Here is a 21,231-nt window from a genome sequence, read left to right as displayed (position 1 = left end):
CATCCCTCACTCCCTACCACCTGTCCTGGGAGACATACTAGGACCAACTGGTCAGGTCCAAAGAGATTCCAGACTCTTACAATAGCTCCAGAGCACAACATACAAAATGCGGCTCGCTGGTGACCCAGGACAAAGAATTGCAACCAGCATCGATTTTTTATCACATTGTCATAAGGCATATACCTTCACAACAATCACCATATGCACCATAAATTAAGCAACATTACAGGGAAAGCACCATAAATTAAGCAACATTACAGGGAAACTCCTTCCAAACCCCCCTTTTACTCTAGTAGGGAAAAAACATTATGCTCAGAAAAAGGCCCAACCAACAGGAAAGAAGCAGAACCTCCAGACAAATGCATACTAGACATGGCAATGGAAAACATCGAGTACACACAGTTCCTTTCTTTTCAAACAATCCATGTGGAGATGAAAACATCAAGTACACACAGTTTCTTTCTTTTCAAACAAATATACTTCCTTTCCAATCCATACAACTTTATGTGGAGATGTCAGTTTTCCTCATCATAAAACACAATGATCAACAACTGTTTATCAAAGCGCTAAACTGTCATGGTCAATCATACAAAGCGATTCTTAACGCAACTGTTGAAGGTTAATTTTAGATCCCACCACGTAGGCGCGAGACCAAATGTAGAGTCGACTCTTTTTGAATGTTATAATCAGCAAGGGTACGCCCATCCTCCAACTGCTTGCCAGCAAAGATTAGCCGCTGCTGATCTGGGGGAATGCCCTCCTTGTCCTGAATTTCCGTCTTCACATTATCTATGGTGTCAGAACTCTCAACCTCAAGTGTGATGGTCTTCCCAGTGAGAGTCTTCACAAAAAATCTGCATGCCACCCCGCAGACGCAAAACAAGGTGGAGGGTAGATTCCTTTTGAATGTTATAATCAGCCAAGGTGCGGCCATCTTCGAGCTGCTTACCAGCAAAGATGAGGCGCTGCTGGTCGGGAGGTATGCCCTCCTTGTCCTGAATCTTGGTCTTCACATTATCAATGGTGTCAGAGCTCTCTACCTCAAGGGTAATGGTCTTACCTGTGAGGGTCTTGACAAAGATCACGCAAACGAAGGACGAGGTGAAGGGTGGACTCCTTCTGAATATTATAATCAGCAAGGGTGCGGCTATCCTCGAGCTGTTTGCCAGCGAAGATGAGACGCTGCTGATCAGGGGGGATACCCTCCTTATCTTGGATCTTGGTCTTGACGTTATCGATGGTGTCGGAGCTCTCCACCTCCAAAGTGATGGTCTTGCCGGTGAGGGTCTTCACGAAGATCTGCATGCTGGCGGTGAGATAGAGAAACACAGAAACGCAGAAGATAGTAGGCTAAGGAAGGTCAAACCACAGTACGATAAGCCTTTCTTTATAGAGCCAAAACGGTTTTAGCCCGGGAAGGTTCCTACGCGGAGCTTAGAGCTAGTTCACATCAGAGGTTGGTTGGCAACTTGATTTTGTGAGTTCTCATGGAAGGTATCTAAAAACGTGAGAGAGGGAGAGATTTCTTTTTTAAGGAAAATGAATGGGAAAAGTAAGTGAGAGAATAGAGAGAGAAGTGAAAAAAAGTTTGTCTTTTCCTCCATTCAATAAAAAACACTTTTTTCTCTTTGTTTTCACTTGTGGTTGCCATCTTGCTCCACCCCTTGAGCATGGAGTCGTTTGGGAACTTGTTGGCAACTTGTTCCCAACTATTTAGTGGAAACACTCCATGTGAAACCAAAAAATTGGCAACATATTGCCAACATTTTGAAAATCAAACCCTCATGAGAACTGGCTCTTAGAAGTTAGGGAGTTTCGTCGCAGGTTAAGAATTCTTGGAAGGTTTCTTCGAACTTTCATGGGTGCTCGGACAGGCCCGAATAGGCTGTTTTGGACGATGCACGGTTTTAGCTCGGGAAGGTTCCTACGCGAAGCTTAGAAGTTAGGGTTTTCTGGGAAGTTTCGTCGCAGGTTAAGAATTCTTGGAAGGTTTCTTCGAACTTTCACGAGTGCTCGGACAGGCCCGAATAGGCTGTTTTGGACGATGCATGATACATTTTGAGCTAGTAGAGCACGCAAAAGGCAACAAGGGCACGGAGTTCAAGGCTAAATGGCATTCGAACTCCGTATGTGGGAAGGGGTAACCCTTGTCTTCTTTTTGCCTCAGTCCACAAGTCTCTAAATGAATCAGCTTTCATCGACTCAGCGTCGCACATGTCTGTCCAACATGTATGTGGCACACGCCTAAGAGAGCTTTCACACGCAAGGTCACGAAGAATTACTATGCGCTCAATAATTTTGTTGCCTCCTCTACTAAAAAGGTTGCTACAGGACTTAAGATGCCAAATACTTGTCTATTTCTTCTACACAATGCCTTTGTGAGCCAACTATGCCAATAGTAGGGGGTACCCAATCAAATCAAATAAAAAAATAGAAGGAATCAAAAGCAGATATGTACTTTGTCGAGCGACGCGGCAAAGGAGCAGAAGCAAGGGCAGAGCTAGCGAACAGAGGAGCAGAAGCAGGGACCGCACGAAAGCGAGCAGATGGAGATGAAGCGCACATAAGTGGTGCAGCTGCAGAGTATCGCAAGCCTGCGAGGCGAAACCGGAGGGAGGGGGGAGGGGCTGTTGATATTTTTTTTAAGTTTAACATGCACGGTGTCGACATGCAAGCGTTGTTGTGGTTGTGGTCTACAGCAACTCTCAATGTACCGAAAGTTGTTGTGCGCCCGCGTTTGACTCTCCTCCCCCATTTTAGAGGGTGACCCTCTATTGAGGGGTATGAGTCTGCGAATCTTGGGATGAATGAATAAAATAGAGTCTGAGCCAGTAGGGAGGTAGTATGACGTTATCGACATAGTTAGCTTTCCAAGGTGGGTTTTTCAACTAAACAGCAATTAAGGCTAGCATTCAAAAAAATTGCCTTATGGTTCATGTGAAACGCATCTAAGAGGAAATGATGCGTGCATGCAACCTCTCGAACTTGATTTCACTCTCACCCATCCACATGGCATTTATTTTCTCATGAGGCTTAGCTCAAATGACACATCAAAAGATTGAGGGGTTGGTGTGTGCACCACCAAAGCACATTGGTTTGGCAAAATGAAGGCTCTCTCTTTCCATACCAACAAAAAATAGGGCATTCACCCCCTATAGCCCACAGATTGCCCACGTATGACAAAGATTGCTTGCAAACAATCGATCACCAATACAGAAGAATAATTTCTTTCGCTACCAAAACAGCAAACCATAAGCAACTGGTAGAACGAGTGGTGGCCAACCATTTTAGGTCTAAGTTACCAAAAAGTCTCTCTCAAATCCTACCCTCCTATTAAAGGCTTTAAATCGCTCCCTAGAAACCCCATCAAAACCCCACCCAAAATCCCTTTCTTATCTCCAAGATCTTCTCCCACCATAACCTGCACTCCCCCTCTCGTAAGCATCTCCACAAGGCAACACTGGGTAGTAATCCGAGATGTTCTATAATCACTTACTTGAATTCCCATACCTCTACTATGTCTAAGAGGCCTCTATTGGATTCTTCCATCAACCATAAAGCAAATGTAACCTCTCCTTCACCCTCTAACCCTAAATATCCTCTCAAATTCTTTAACAATGGCTATCCTATCTCCACCTCCAACGATAAAGCGCTCTTTCAGAATGTGCTTTTGCCAAAAGATACACCTAGCCACAACCCCAACCATGTGGAAAACGGGAATTGGAGGAGGAATTAGGGCTAGGCCACCATTTCTCTTGCCAGTACACCACTGCTTCTCAAAGACACCCTCCTCCCAGATGTATGGATTCCATCTCCTACAATATACCCTTTGCATTGTCATCTTCCGCTCAACCCTTTTAAGGGAAGGTCAAAGTTTTGGCCTTCGCTTCATATCAGCATGCATACTGTTATAGAATTGATATTGCAGCTGACAGGTGGCAAAAGCATTAGCAGATAATGGATTATGCAGAAGGATATTACATTTTGTGTATATTTGATTATTCAAGTGCTCTTTATGAGCTTTGGCCAATTATGTCCGGCTGGCCAGTTTGTAACCAATTTGACCATTCAAGAAATCTATATAACAAATACGTGCAAGAGGGAAATGGTCACTCTTGCACGGGGGGAGATTGCACCCAGTGTCTGTGTACTTCTTCTCCCCTCTCTCCTCTTCTCTCTCGCCGTGCCAGCGTAGCACTCCGCTCTAGGAGGTACGCTTGCACGTGCTCTCTCGTTCTATCACGCTCTCTTTCTCTCTCTGCTCGTGTACAACGTGGATTAGGCATCGTGTAATTCGAGGTATGCAGATTTAGTCGTTTATGTCTCGCTATGTGCTATTTTCGAGTATTTTGCAGGGAAGCCAGGCTTCCGATTGTAGCAGTGGTATCAGAGAGAGGGGCTACGCTCCATGACTACATATTTTGACAAGCTACAGCTAAGTATTTTGCTCTCCTATGCTTGTAGATTCTGTTAATCGCTTCAATTTGCAGTAATTATTGTTGATTGCATGATGTAAATAGTGATTTCTAGAATTAAAGAGAGCCCCTTCTTTGTTTTCATGATATAGCAATTGTTAGTATAATTATGTTGATTAAACATAATAATATAATGGATTAAACTAAATTATAAGAAGATACTCAATGAAAAAAAAAACAACGCATTAATTTCTTTATATTAGATGGAGAAGATGACTAAAATTGTCAGAAGAAGGAGAGGAAGAGTCACCTGAGAATTTTGGCATCATAGGAGCCTCAAAGAGATCTTGCAGAATCTCGATCATATCCTTATGTTATGACATAGGGAAAGGGATTGTAGAGTGAGCTTGAATATGAGACTAAACTTGAAAGAAGAGTAGCTTGTAGTGGGAACCAACCCCCACAAACTTTCACAAGTTGCAAAACCGGTGTGTTTTCTTAATACTTAGGGGCAACGTAGACCAGCCTGCTGTCGCGAGTCCTCCTCAACTTAAGAAGCACGCTTAATTGAGGACATGAGCGCAAGGCGAGCGATAGCTGCCACAGTAACTGCTGGAAACGACGGCCTATCGTTCGACAACTTCAACCATCTACAGGTGTACCGCATGCACGGGCGATTTCCCACTCTCACTTGCACTGCAACGCTTGCCAACCCTTTTGTCATGCAGCGCCCACCAGTCCTTTACATGCAGTACTTCTACCCCAAATTTTTTATCACCAACCTTAGAAACACAATGGTCCACAGTGCCAAACGGTGGCGCTACACACTGCCTGGCTCGCTCTATTTCTATCTCTCTCGGTTCTCAGCTACCATGCAACCCCACAGCCCAATTACCCTCCCTCCACTGATGGCGTCACACTCCACTAGCGCATCCACTAACCTACTAAAAGTGGTGTTCTCCCCACCAACTCTGCATTCACATATTGAACCCAAAAGGCGGCCGTTGAGATCACCACTAACTCTCTCTCTGTCTGTGGCCGCTCGACCAACCACCCATGCAGTGGTTTTCCCACTATTGCTCTCTCTTTCAGTCGTAGTTTTCCAGCCGCTCCCTCTGCCAAGCCACCATGCAGCCCTCATCAGATTGACAACACTTTGTCTCTCCCTCTCCAACTGCTTTTCTTTCTTTCTCTCTCTCTCTCTCTCTCTCTCTCTCTCTCTCTCTCTCTCTCTCTCTCTCTCTCTCTCTCTCTCTGTGTGTGTGTGTGTGTGTGTGTGCGCATGCTAACACACACTTTCTTGCTTTAGATGGCAGCCACACCAGCGGCTTCACACACACATACACTCAGGCTGGAGACTTTTGTTTTTTAGAGTATAACTTTTCAATAAGACAGTCGCTTGCGAGAATTTTTCCCATCTCAGAAAAGCAATGTCAATTTCACCTTCAGTATCTGCTGCTTTTAGAGATGCTTCATCTCCAGAAAACTGATCAAAAACTGCTAAGGCCCTCTTATACAACATTATAGCTCCTCAAAATATTATAGAACTGTTTCAGCATTCTGACCTGGTTCTTGGAAAGCTTCAGTTGCTTGAATGTGCAAGGCTTGGATCATCTCGAGCGACTAGTCTTTCCTTCAACTTGACATACTTGACAAAATAAGAGAGTGCTTCTTCAGCCTGTCGTCCAAGAGACATTTGAATTGCATCTAATCAAAACAGCTTGGCCTGCAAACTTTAACTACGGGCAGTCTTCTCTAAGTGCCGTAAAATCAGTTCGAGGTGTTCTGCTTGCTTCAAAGACTTCTCAAACTCGCCTTTATTGGATGCTGCTATTTCATACAGGCAACGGCATCCTGTAAAATTTGCGATTGTATCTTTGATGCGTCTGAGTATTTCAAATCCTTTTTATACATATAACAAAGGCTTTGCTGACTCCTTACGCCACTCTGCTAGTGTGGCACATGCTCCACCTATTCTCTATTATTCTTCAAGAGTCGCAAATGAGCGAGCAAAGTCACAAGTGTTTGCAAGGTTTTTGGGTCTGCATTCTTGTCAAAAGCTAGCTTTAGTTTATTTACTATATCCTTGAATTCTTGCAAAGCCTCTTCAGTTTTGGAACAAGCATCTTGAGCCTCACCAAAGGGTTTTCACATTGGCTTTGGAGTGAGCTATTTCATGTGGACTTTTTGGATGTGAAGCTACCAAGGCATCTGGCTTGGATAGCACGTGTTTTTCTAGACCGTGGACAAGGAAGCATCAGTAACTGCTGGTGTGGGTACCAAGCTTATAAATGCTGTGAGTGCCTAGGTACCCCAACGAGGCTGCCATAATGGTATGGAAATGTGTGGGCTTTGAAAAGGCACGATCGCCCATCATGTGATCCTAGAAAACTACAAAGCTCTTCTCGTTCGTTCATGGTCTCCCTGCGCCTTGCGCGCTTCTGAGCAGACTCGAAGAGCTATAACAAATCCGCGAACCACTAGTAGATTTTTGCTCAATGAATTAAGGCATACTATATGAATAGCGTGCCAAGATAGAATTGTTTTCAATACTCATGAAAAATTTAATTGTTTCTTGTCTGAGAAGCATAAACTAGGTCAAGTTCGTATTTGTATAGAAAGAACAAAGACTCGTGGACATAGGAGGTACTATCTGACACTAATCATAATATAATTTACAGTAGCTATCTTGTATAACTTAGACCAGTTTTTTCATCATTTGTGTACATTTAGCCTTAGCAATCTTACACATTATATATATATATATATATATATATATATATATATATAAAAGGGTGCATTGTACATATGTGCTCAAGTTGGGGTCAAGCTTGATCACCTTAGCACCTACCTGAGATTCTATCTCCCGGACAACGCTCGTTGCTGAGCATTCTCACGCATTGGCGATGGTGATTGTGATTTTCATCACAATATTAGGCTCTAGGTTTTATCCTTTCAATGGTACTTCAATTTGTTTTATTTTTATTTGTACCCATGCATCGGAATAGATACACAAAGATTGTTCTCCCACTTAATTTTTACAGACGGTTAATATAACATTTCATTTTCTTTTCCCCCCATAACCAAACTGCGGGCCCTACCTTTGTATTCAATTGTCCACAACCGCGCAAGTCGATGATTTTTTTGGCACCCACACACACACTCACCTGTCAATTTGAATGATATACATCCAAACACACACACACATACTGTACGTGTTCTATATAGTCTTTCATAGCTTGAAGCTAATGTTCATGGCTACGCGGTGTGAGATTTGTGTGTCTATATTTAAGGTGGCGATAAGCGCTGCTATGTCTCTTGGTATTTTCGTGTTTGTTGTATCCATTCAAAAATGACCATCGAAAGTAGTTCCTACGAAATTTTTCCTGAGAAATTCTCTTTGGACCAGAGTATTCATAGCAATGTTTGTTGATCGAGTTAGGGCTTGCCAAAAACAATTTTTCTAACTAAAGACAATAAGGGCACACCTAAAGCTTTTTTTTGTTTTTAGGTCACATTGTTTTTAGGTCACAACTCAAAGATTTTCAAGTATTCACACTAAAACTTATAAAACTTTGCCGATTTACGTGAAGAAAAGCATGGAATCTAGCCGATGTTTTGGTATTTTAACTACTTTCAATAACACTAGTGAAATTTTACTAATTTTCTTGCGACAACCTCACATATATAGTCCACCTCATCGATATATGACACCCATCTGCACAACTTGAACTTTATGGCATCTGTACTTTGGTTTGTTCTACCTTGCATGACATTACTCAAATGATGAATTTTATTGTTGCCCTTTATTTTCAAGAACTTGTTTAAGCATTTGACGATTTGGATACTAGTCACTTCTTCAAACCACCTCTAGGTATGTAATTTTACGTTGTTACGTATGCTAACTCTCTTGTCTACAACTCTCGCTGTGTGTGTTGCCCCCATTCCAAAAGAGAACAACACAGTTACAACCCTCTCCAGCTTGTACGAGCATTCTATTTTTGTGCGACCCCCTAATCCGAATGGTCATTCTTTCAATTATAGCTCTCTATGCACGCACACACTGCTTCGGATTTTATCTCTCACTAATTTAAAGGATTTTTCATTACGATCATTTCTCATTAAGCTATACAACTACTCATGTGAGCTAAGGTGCCCTAGGATAGTGAACAACAGTTTGTAAGTATCCTCCAAATTTGTCTCACACATGTGATAAATGTTATATGCCTAGCCTAGTCCATTGGTCACAACCACACAGATTCGCCGATTTAGGCAGTGTGTATATACTCATCCTGGTGCAGATCCGCCGATTTAGGCAGTGTGTAAATGCTCACCTTGGTGTAGATTCGCCGATTTAGGCAACACCAGTTATCTGTGAAGATCCGCTGATTTAGACAACACACTGACAACTTGCAAATTCACAATGGTAAATGCAAATCCGCCTATATAGGCAGCATTAGTGCAGATTCGTCGATTTAGGCAGCACGCTTTATTGGTGTAGACTCGCCGGATGAGGCAACACCAATCACAAAATCATGTTGCAGTGGCTGGCCACCACTGTAACTGGTATGATTTTGTTACCCGGGTACATAATGAAAGTGATTTGGATTTGGACCTATCTTGTGTAATTGAAATTGGATTGGATTTGGTATATTTTTTTGTCACGACAGTATTTCTAAATGGACATTGAGATTGATGAGAATTGCCTATTGATGATGAGTGTGACCAATGATATCCTGATTCATCAAGGTATGACATATACTGCTTATTCTAGTGGTATGGGACACTAGAATAGGTAGTATGTGGATGACGGTAGGAATAACCAATGCATCAATTTATGGATTTTCTTTTACTATTTGATACAAATTTCTAATCATTTTTTTTGACAAGTATTGTATGCAGATTTTTATCTTCGCAACTGAGGACAGTTGCTTTCCAACGGAGATAGAATTGATATTGCAGCTGACAAGTGGCAAAAGCATTAGCAGATAGTGGATTATGCAGAAGGATATTACATTTTGTGTATATTTGATTATTCAAGTGCTCTTTATGAGATTTGGCCAATTATGTCCGGCCGGCTAGTTTGTAACCAATTTGACCATTCAAGAAATCTATTAAACAAATACGTGCAAGAGGAAAATGGTCACTCTTGCACGGGGGGAGATTGCACCCAGTGTTTGTGTACTTCTTCTCCCCTCTCTCCTCTTCTCTCTTGCCATGCCAGCGTAGCACTCCGCTCTAGGAGGTGCGCTTGCATGTGCTCTCTCGTTCTATCACTCTCTCTTTCTCTCTCTGCTCGTGTACAACGTGGATTAGGCGTCGTGTGATTCGAGGTATGCAGATTTAGTCGTTTATGTCTCGCTATGTGCTATTTTCGAGTATTTTGCAGGGCAGCCAGGCTTCCGCCTGTAGCACATACAAGCTTCTTCATCTTGGTTAGCGTCAAGATCATTCCCTAGAAATGCTATTTCAAATTCAGAAGTACACGTTCTACCTTTTTTTTAGCAATACATCCACCAATAGAATAAAATTACATAGATTCCTCATGCAGGTAGACTGCCTGAGTACCAAAATAACCACAAAGAACATCTTGCCCAATAAACATCAGGGCATCACACCTACCAATATCAAACTAAGACCAATACATCGGCTAATATGCGAGCCACTCGAGGAGACAAAAAAGAAAACATAAGACCGCAAATGGGGGGAGTCGTCAACTCCATCACCAGAAGGCTATTAGTGCCATTGTTAGAGCAGGTGCCATGGCAAGATCCCCACTATCACCGGACATCAAGCCCTCAAATCAGCTAGCCAGCACAAAGGAGCCAATACCATGAAGCGAACCAAATTCGTCTCTCTAGAGAGCCCAAGCAGCACAATGAGCTCGAGCCACAAACAAAAAATCAAACAAATAAGAGAAGAACCGCATTAGATCCACCACAATCGCAACAAAACCAGGTCATTATGGGGGGCCATGCCCCATCTGCAAGAACCCTTGCTACCACAAACACCTCCATTGCCTGCCACCAGATGGAGGGCCCGTGAGAGGAGCACTTAAAGAAACTAGTTGGTGACTCATGCCCAAGTGTTGGGATTAAAGCCCAAGTGGCCTGTTATACGGATATGGCCGCCCGCCCGCCTAACTCACTTATCACTAACTCTTTGTATATACTCACTTATACTTTTGTGGATAATAAGGTTTTGGGAGATAACCCTTCAAACGATTCTTTGCATACCGTGTAAGCTCTCTGTGTATATGTGTGTGTGTGAGTCGATCTACGCTCCGCTCCGCGACTTCAATTGGTATCAGAGCGAGGTGAAGTGTGTTTTTTGCGTAATCACGCACACGCGTACTTTTCAGGTAGATTCTAGATTCGGAGCTTGGAAATTCACACTCGGTGTTCCGGGGGACATTTCCATAAGGTGACCTAGGGTTTTACCCCCCTTTCGAAGCCGTTTATGCCCTCAGAATTTTGTTATGAGCACTACATCAGAAGATAGATTTCAGCCGCAAAGAAACCCGTCTTGTGTAGATTGGCAAGCAAAAGGTGGTCGGCATCGATATCGGTATCGACATACATCACTCATTCGTCTTCAAAGCATCATCTATAGACCAGGTACACATATATATCATCAGATATATATATTGCAGTCTGCATTGCTACTTCTTGTGTTTGCCAGGGTCTAGGGGAGGTCTGGACATACAACGGCTTGACACCACTGCCATGTATTGCAGATTGATGTACTGTGATTGTGGGTGTGCTAGTTGTGAGTCACACTAGCAGACAAACCGCCGCAGCGATCATAGGACAGTGATTGGTCTATTGTAGGATGTATGCTAGTTCTGGGCAGTTTCCTTAGCCATCAGTGAGGGTCGTGTGTGAGGTTTTTTGAAGCCAAGCACTGGGGGCTGGGTTACCCAGTGTGAGGTGGATTAGGTTGCTGGAGTTCCCTCTTCGGCGACTTTTATCCCATAGGATGTATGACTTTGTGTAGACATTGGATTGCATCTTATGCGTCAGGCCGTTGAGGCGTTGTTAAGGGTTCAGTTTTGAGACAGATACAGGTTCTGTGATCGCCCATATAGGAGACAGTGTAAGCTTATAGGATAGCATATTACAGAGATTTTTAGATTTGTCACAAGTCAGCTATTTATGGTTTTTTTTTAGCTATCTTTTGGTTTCCAGAGCTCAGTTTACAAGGGAGACTCTGTCAAAAATTTTCAAAATACTGACAGTTCTTGAGGAGAGGTGTTCAACTTGTTATTTACAGCTTGTTTATTGTGTACAGAGGCCAGTTTACAGGGGAAACTCTGTCGGATTTTTCCCAGAAGTAAATAGTTTGGCAGATATGGCATCTTATCAAAGTGAGACTCTTTACAACATAAAGAAGCTGAATGGCACAAACTTTCCATTCTGGAAGAAGCAGATTTGGGAGGTTTTGGTGCATAAAAAAACAAGTGAAGCCACTGAAGCTCAAAGGGGAGAAACCAGAAGGTATGGGTGAAGATGAGTGGGAAGAGCTTGACGAGTTAGCTTGTTCCACAATCATGCTGACACTGGCAGAAAATGTTTACTTCAACGTAGCAGAAGAGACTACAACGTATGGCGTATGGCAAAATCTATGTGGTATGTACGAGAAACAAAGTGCTGCTTCTCAGATTTACTGGCTCAAGAAATTGGTGGATTTGAAGATGAAGGAAGGGACAGCCATGTCAAATCATCTCAATGAATTTCACACAATTTTCAGCTAGTTAACAACAAAGGAGATAGTCTTTCCAGATTCAGTGAAGGCTATGTTTCTCTTAATCACTTTGCTAGACAATTGGGATACTTTTCGCACAACGTTAAGTAATTCTGTCGCGCCAGAAGGTCTTACAAGTGCCAATGTAGAAGGCAGCTTGCTCACAGAGGAAGTGAACAAGAAGAACATTGACAAAGGCAAAGGCAATAGTGCTTTGGTCATTCGAGGGAGACAACAGTCTAAAGAGAATAAGGGTAAGAAGGCACAAAACCGAAGTAAGTCTCGTGACTTGAAGTCAAAGGATTACATAGAATGCTACCATTGTGGCAAGAAGGGTCGCATGAAGAGAGACTGTACGAAGTGGAAACAAGAGAAAGGAAAAAACAAAGAGTTTTGAGCAAGATGAAAAGAAGAGTTCAGTGAAGATTGAAGAGGTGAATGTCACAGGATCTGGTTTAGATAGTGATTCTGGTATAGCAGCTGGTGACATCTTCCTCACAAGAAATCTTGATTCTGTTTTCTTGACTGTAGAGGATGGACATGCTATGAGTGATTGGATTATCGACTCAGGGGCATCTTTTCATGTTTCTCCGCACAAAGAGTGATTTAAATCATATGTGGCTACTAAAGGTTATGTCAGACTTGGAAATGAGCAGGTTTGGGACATACTTGGAGTGGGAGATGTGCAGTTGAAGTTTCAGAATGGCTCTTCCTTATGGCTCAAGAATGCCAGACATGTTCCAGCAATCCGAATGAGCTTGATCAGTACAGGGAAGTTGGGATGATGCGGGTTATGTGACAGTTTTTGGGAACAGCGCTAAAAGATCTCCAAAGGTTCGATGATTGTAGCACATGGCATAAAGTCAGGAACTCTGTACACTTTACATGTTTCAGAGGTTAAAAACCATGTAATTAATGTGATTGACCAGCCAAGTGTGTCACTGTGGCATCGTAGACTGGGACATATGTCAAAAAGAGGAATGGAAATACTTTCTCATTATGGTTATTTTCCTAGCTTTTCATTTCAAGATTTCGAGTTTTGTGAGCATTTTGTTTATGGTAAGCAAACACAGGAACCGCACAGATCAAAGAGGAATTGTAGGGACGAACGGTTAGCTCTTGTGCACAATGATCTATGCGGACCAATGCCTAGTTTGTCACTAGGGGGAGCAACGTACTTTTGTACATTCATAGATGACTATTCTCGCAAAGTATGGGTTTACTTCTTGAAGCACAAGGATGAGGTGCTCAAGGTCTGTAAGACATTCTTGCGGCTTGTGGAGAATCAGAGTGGTCAGAAGCTGAAGTGCTTGAGAACTGACAATGGTGGAGAGTACGTTTCCAAAGATTTTCAAGACTTTTGTGAAGCAAAAGAGATTAAGCGGGAACTTACTGCACCATATAATCCTTCACAAAATGGGGTTGCAGAACGTATGAATAGAACCATATAAGAGAAGTTCAGAAGCATGTTGTCAAATGCTGAGTTGCCTGATGGATTTTGGACGGAACCAGTGGCTATAGCAGTCCATTTGATCAACAGATCTCCTAGTAGAGTTCTGCAGAGGGAAGCAGTGGCCAAGATGGTATGGATAGGAAAGACTCCTTCATATAAGAATCTCAGAGTCTTTGGTTGTGAAGCTTTTAGCCATATTCCTAAGGAGTTCAGGAATAAGTTAGAACCAAAGAGCAAGAAGTGTATATTTCTTGGCTATGGAGAATCGGGCGAGATGGGTTACAGGCTTTGGGATCCTGAGTCCAGAAAAGTTATTCGTAGCAATGATGTGCACTTCAATGAAGCCAAGTTTCATGCTAAGCCAGAGAAGATAGAGGAGATCAGAAGAGTTGTCTTCAAGGAAGATGGACCTAGTGCTAGCACATCAAGACAGCATGGTCAGGCTCAGGAACAGCCTATAGTGGCTAGAGAGGTAGAATCAGTTGTGGTGAGACGTTCTGAGCGTATCTCCAAACCACCTAATCGTTATGTGCCATCTCTAAATTATGTCATGCTCATAGATTGCGGCAAACCATCTTGTTACAAGGAAGAAATGGCTGTTAGCCATGCAGTCAGAGATGACAACTCTACATAAAAACCAAACATGGAAGCTAGTTAAATTACTAGAGGGCAAAAAGGCTCTACCTTGTAAATGTGTTTACAGGGATAAGATCACCGCTCATGATAGTCAGCCAAAGTACAAAGCAAGGCTTGTTGCCAAGGGCTTTAAGCAAGAACAAGGCATTGACTTTGATGAAGTCTTCTCTCCAGTGGTCAAGATGACTACATTGAGATGCTTTCTTGCATTGGTTGCCATATTGGATTTGGTGTTGCACCAAATGGATGTCAAGACATCGTTCTTGCATGGTGATTTAGATGTGGAAATTTACATGCAGCAGCCAGAAGGGTTTGTTGGGAAAGGAAAGGAAGATTTGGTATGCCAGTTGTTAAAGAGTCTTTATGGCTTAAAACAATCACCGAGGGCATGGTACCATAAGCTCCACAAGTTTATGCTTTCTCAAGGCTACAAACGTAGTGAGTTCGATCACTGTCTATATACAAAGAAGGCTAAGGATGGCAGTTGGCTGATCCTTATTTTGTATGTGGATGACATGTTGATTGATGGCAAACACTAGGAAGAAATTTCAGCTTTGAAGTCAAAGATAGAAAAATCGTTTCCCATGAAAGACATGGGTGAGACAAGTCATATACTTGGGATGTGCATTGAGAGAGACAGATCAAAGAAGTTGATTTGGTTATCTCAAACAAAGTATATTGACAAGGTTTTGCAACGTTTCAATATGGAGAAGGGAAAGGCATTGAGTGTTCCATTGCCACCATATGTGAAACTTAGCAAACAAGATTGTCCTGTGTCTAAGGAAGAATTTGAGTGTCAAAGGATACACTGACTCAGATTATGCAGGAGACTTGGATAAGAGGAGATCTACATTAGGCTGTGTCTTTACATTGGCTGGAGGTGCCATATCATGGCAATCTCAATTACAACATTGTATTACGTAGTCTACTACAGAAGCTGAGTATATTGCAGCAAATGAGGCATGCAAAGAAGCTATTTGGCTTGGTAGATTGGTAGCAGACTTGGGAATCAAAGTAGATATGCCAGATTTATATTGTGATAGTCAAAGTGCTATACAATTGGCAAAAAATCCTGTGTTCCATTTGAAGACTAAGCATATGATGTGAAATATCACTTCATTAGGGAAGTACTTGAAGACAAGCAGATACAAATGTTGAAGATCCACACCAAGGACAATCCTGCTAATCTACTCACAAAGGGACTTCCAGGAGAGGGCTTTGTGCATTGTCGTGAGTTATTGGGCATTGGATAGATGGCAGCCATTTAAATCTTTGTACATTTATGTTCATAGATTTACAGTTACTTAAAGTGCCACATTGGACTTTAAGTGGGAGGTTGTTGGGATTAAAGCCCAAGTGGCCTCTTATACGGATATGGCCGCCCGCCCGCCTAACTCACTTATCACTAATTCTTTGTATATACTCACTTATACTTTTGTGGATAATAAGGTTTTGGGAGATAACCCTTCAAAAGATTCTTTGCGTATTGTGTAAGCTCTCTGTGTATCTGTGTGTGTATGTGTGTGTGTGTGTGTGTGTGTGTGTGTGTGTGTGTGTGTGTGTGTGTGTGTGTGTGTGTGTGTGTGTGTGTGTGTGTGTGTGTGTGTGTGTGTGTATGAATCGATCTACGCTCTGCTCCGCGACTTCACCAAGGACGAGACGGGAGCTACAACCTCTCTTAAGCTCCAAAAAGGAAGTCCACCGACTAGGGGATGGCGCAAGAAAAAGGGACACAATTGTCTGACCCCTCACCCCAAACAGACCATGCTTGCCACCACTAAGCCAGTGATGTGTACTATACAACCTCTTTCTTTTACTTAAATTGTTGTCGATCTTTAGGTTTGACATGTATCCCCTCCCACTCAATCACTCCTTGTGTATAGGGAAATAGCTAGGGCTTTCAAACTCAACATCTTCCAGCACTTAGGGTTTCCCATTGGGGAAGGAACTACACGCAAGATGTTGGAAATAGGGTTGCAAGGAAACACACACAGCTTGGAGAAGACAAAGGAAGCTTAAGGCACACAACAAAAAATGTATTACTTAGTGTGCAATGGAAAAGATAAGTTAGCCCTAGAGTGATTGGCGTATATACAATGCACGGGGGAAAAAAACTCCTAGTGAGGGGAAAAATGTCCCAATGGTCCTAAATGTGTTCACACACATCACTACCACACATACATTGTAACAAATCTCCCTTGGGAGTGATGCGATGAACAAGAGCTGGCACATAGAGTATAGGTAAGTGCCATGCCCTGAGGACATGATCAGTCCACAAAGGGGACTAAGCCCAAAGCTTTGCGAAAAGCTATGAGCTTCTCTCGAGACAATTCCTTAGTGAAAAGATCGACGAGATTATCTTGTGTTGGCACATAAGCCAAGCTGGTCTCTCCTGCTGCTGAGAGTCTCTCCCTAACATAGTGATAATGCACCTCAATGTGCTTTGTCTGAGAATGAAAAACTGGGTTCCTTGCAACTGTTAATGCACTCTGAATGTCAGTGTAGATGATGTTGGGAGTGTCCTGTTCAACACCCAAATAGCCATAAGGTGTATGAGCCGTACACACTTGACCGTAGCTGTGAAGATTGTCTTGTACTCAGCCTCACAATTAGAAGTGGCCATAGTGGATTACTCTTGCTCAACCATGATATGCATGAACTGAGGACATCCTCGAGAAAGATAAACAAGTCACGATGAGAGGTAATGTGCTTTGTAGCACCATTGTCAAAGTACCACACATAAGCATCTGCAATAATTGACATACATGCATCATGGACAGAAGGATCATAAGTGCACTTTGCACTAACATCAGCATCACAATCTCCTTTCATAGAAGACTCTACAATTGCTGCACTTGTGGTGGAACCAGCCTCTTTCTTCTTAGCCTCTTTTGCCTTCAATTATGGATAGTGCTTGATCAAGTAATAATTATCTTTACAATAATGGCAACACATCTTCTTTTTTTTTTTTGTTTTCACCAAAATTCCCAAACAAGACGTTGTTAACAAAAGCATTGGAAACATGTGATTTTCCACTCGACGAAGAACCATGAGAAGTGGCTACATCGATGTTACCACTTTTCCTCTGAGCGGAAATAAAAGCCTGTTCAACTACACGCTATTTAACCCTGTTTTTTCTTGAGAGTGACTCTTGCAACAACAATGTGCATAATGTATCAAACTTGACAGCTTCTGAATTTCCTTGGGTCATAAGTCTCCAAGTACTAGCAAATGTCTCATAAGAATCTGCGGCAAAGCAACAAGGACAGTTTGCAAAAGGGAACTGTCAGAAATGACTTCACCTGTAGAAATAAGTTTCTCATTAATATCCTTGATCTAGAAAATAAAGTGTCCATTTTATCTTCCTCATGCATAATCCTTGACTCTATCTCTTTGTGCAGGAATGCAAGTTTAGCCTCATTATGCGACTTGCATAAAGACAAGCCATAATATTCCAAGCCAGTTTTGCAGATTTAGCTGAACAAATGTGAGGAGTAATAGGTGTGCTTCATGGATAACACAATCAACATATGAGCTTGTGCATCTCTATTATCCCAATGAGCTTGCTCAATCGTAGGTAAAACAACTCTGGCAACAGCAACCATGCCACCAAAACTTGCAACATCCTCAACATCATCTGCATCCTTAGAACCAGGACGTACATCAAGTCCCTGCACAACATTCCAAATTCCCTTTGACACAAGAACATGTTGCATCATGTAAGCCCATATTGGGTAATTGTCCCCATCCCCAATTTATCCTCAACAGCAAACATTTTGAACACATTTGTGTTGTTGTCAGCTATGGCAAATGTCTGCACCTGATGTGAAAATTTCCCAAAAAGAGGAGAAACCAAGCGAGACTAACACGTGCTATAAAGGAAAATCTATAGAATACTATAAGGGACATGTTATGCAAAAGATGATATTGACACAAATTTTGCAAAAAATGACAAAATTGCTTGTGCAGTTTTACCTATAGTGGAAACGTAGGCCAGAATGAGCCCGAATGGAAAATTTGAGCCTGAAGTAGTTTTCGACTTGCTGACGCTCACCAAAGCTCAATGAAATCTAAGAAAGTGAGCAGGCATGTGTTGGTGATGCTGGAGACGAAGCTCCAGATGATGCTACTCGCTGTGATACTAATTGTTGGAAATAGGGTTGCAAGAAAACACACACAGCTTGGAGAAGACGAAGGAAGCTCAAGGTACACAACAAAGAGTGTATTACTTAGTGTGCAATGGAAAAGATAAGTTAGCCCTAGATTGATGGACGTATATACAATGCACGAGGGAAAAAACCTCCTAGTGAGGGCAAAAATGCCCCAGCAGTCCTTAGTGTGTTCACACACATCACTACCACACGTATATGGTAACACAAGATGATCACAAGATAGCATTTGGCTAGGTTCAAGATAAAATCAAAAAGAAAATGAAGCGTTGGGAGTTCTTATGGACTCCTTTCCACTGGAGAACTTAGATAATTAATACCTTCTTCATCCTGTATATAACCTTTACGTCACCATTCTTACAATTATGTCAAAAAAATCGGAACCCCTTTTTGAACACAATCAAGGAATTTTTTGGAGAAATAAATTGACTATGGGAAGACTGTGGCAATGGGGGAAATGGGAGGCTATTGCTAAACCAAAAGCCTAAGGTGGACTGGGCATCCTTGACCTTGTCACTCATTATCTGGCTATATGTGCTTTTTGCACCCTGACGAGTTTGTGGAGAGATGGGTCTGTATGGCAAGCGAAATGGTATGGAAGCCTGCATGAGGTCTAAAGGTGGCTCATGGTCCGACCTCAGCATACACAATAGGCTTCTCCCCCCAGCGGTGTAAGGTCTCAATTAAGGGGTTTTACTGTGAAATTTATTGATAAATGCTGTAAAGCCATTGATGCGCTCATGTGGAAGGAAAAGACCAGGTACTGGAAGGGTACGGCTAGAGACTAGTCTCCTTTGGGCCCTATTGTGGAAGACTTGGGCCTTAATAACCATTGGATAGAAATTGGCAGGAATCTTAAATATAAGGGATTTGTCACCTTGGATTGCTTTTGGGACTATCAAAAAGGGGATTGGCAATCCTTGCAGCATCTTAAGCTATGTTACAATCTCTCACTCCAAGAGGAAATCCTCATCAGAAGATTTCTTGGAAAAATCTCACACATAACCCTTTCTTCTTGCTCCAGACCAATGGATTGGAAAGCTTGGAAGTGGCTTGGAGAAAGACTGTTTTTCTTGCCCAAAACTATATAGATTCAAGAAAATCTTTGCTCTTCAGAGGCTTGGATCGCAAACCTCAACAAGATCTAGTCTAAAAGTGGACTTGCAAGCAAATGGTCTCAAGTAGTTGGAAACACATGGAAAGCCAAATGCAAAGAGAATGACAAAGTCCTCCTTTTTAAGGTTCTTTTTGGATTCATGCCAACCAAAGATAAGGCAAAAGCAAGAGGGCTTTCCGAAGCTCCTTGTGTCAGATGCAAACACTCGAATGAAACCCTCATGCACCTATTCTTGGGATGTCCCAAAATCAGAAACTTCACGGGCACTTTTGCAGGTGGGTGTTCACACATGTGGAAACTCCCTTTAGACGTGACCTTGCTATGGGCTCTAGACACATAGACAATCAGGATCTATTGATTGACATATGCATAGTAAGAGCTACAATGTTTAGGGAAGTATGGCAGTCTAGAAATGTATTACTCTTTCAAACGAAGTGTGAGCCTCTGGATGCAAATTCTATTCTAGAGACATGCTGGTGGAATCTCCTTTGTATAAAGAATAAAAATTGCAAGCTTAACAAGTAAGAATATTTGTGGAGGTGCATATCCTGTGATGTATTTATTATGGAGTTCCCTGAGCAAAGGATATGTCGGAGTTGTTCGTAACTTTTTGTGATTAATGCAATTCAAGCTCAGCTAAGGACTTTATAAAAAAAGAAACTTAACTTACTAAAGTGCTACAAACGGAGGGTGAGGTGGCCCTGCCAAATAGAGGAAACAACATATTGCAAGCCATAAATCGACAAAATTGTATACCTGGACATGATCTTTGCACATACTCCAAACCGTATGCGATAAAATAGAGATAGAGGGTGTGTGAGAGAGAGAGAGAAAGAAAGCGTGCAGGCGCACCTCCTAGGGCGTAGTGCTACACCGGCACGACGAGAGAGAAGAGAGAAGAGGAGAGAAGAATAGACATGAGCAGTGAGTGAAATCTCCCCCCGTGAAAGAGTGCCCATTTCCCTCTTGCACGTATTTGATTTATAGATTTATTGAATGGTCAAAGTGAGTACAAACTGGCCGACCGGTCATAAATGGCCAAAGCTCATAAAAGAGCACTTGAATAATAAAATGTACAATATATATATATTTCCATTTGCATAGGCCTAGTTCGGTCCAGCCTTTTCCACCTGTCAGCTGCTGCAAAAATAGTAAAATATCAGTTCCATAACATACCTCTCCGTTGGAAAGCAACTGTCCTCAGTTGCGAAGATAAAAATCTGCAAACAATACTTGTCAAAAACAACGATTAGACATTTGTATCAAATAGTAAAAGAAAAATCCATAAAATTAGACAACATTGCTTATACCTGCCATCATCCACATACTACCTATTCTAGTGTCCCATACCACTAGAATAAGTAGTATGTGTCATACCCTGATGAATCAAGATATCATTGGTCACACTCATCATTCAATAATGAATTCTCATCAATCTCAAGTCCAATTCCATAAATACTGTCGCGACAGAAAAGCATCATATACCAATTCCAAATCAAATTCCAAATCCAAATCCAAAATATCTTTTATTTTCTGTACTCGGTAACAAAATCACACCAGTTATAGTGGTGGCTAGCCACTACAACATGATTTTGTGATTGGTGTTGCCTAAATTGGCGAATCTACATCAATAAGATGTGCTGCCTAAATCGACGAATCTGCATTGGAAATTATTTAAAAATCATAAATCTGAAGTTT

The 21,231-nt window shown here is 42.0% G+C and overlaps 2 pseudogenes; both read right to left on the bottom strand.

The window, feature by feature from the left end:
- Positions 1–388: 388 nt before the first annotated feature.
- Positions 389–1,447, bottom strand: LOC147441043 (polyubiquitin 11-like; annotated as a pseudogene).
- Positions 1,448–4,146: 2,699 nt separating this feature from the next.
- Positions 4,147–21,231, bottom strand: part of LOC147441042 (uncharacterized) — a 39,644-nt pseudogene continuing 22,559 nt past the window's right edge.

This window comes from Adiantum capillus-veneris, chromosome 15 (genome assembly GCF_014529385.1).
Source record: "Adiantum capillus-veneris isolate H3 chromosome 15, ASM1452938v2, whole genome shotgun sequence".
NCBI lineage: Eukaryota > Viridiplantae > Streptophyta > Polypodiopsida > Polypodiales > Pteridaceae > Adiantum > Adiantum capillus-veneris.
The sequence above is the reverse complement of the archived record's forward strand: the minus strand, read 5'-3'. Positions and strand labels throughout refer to the sequence as shown.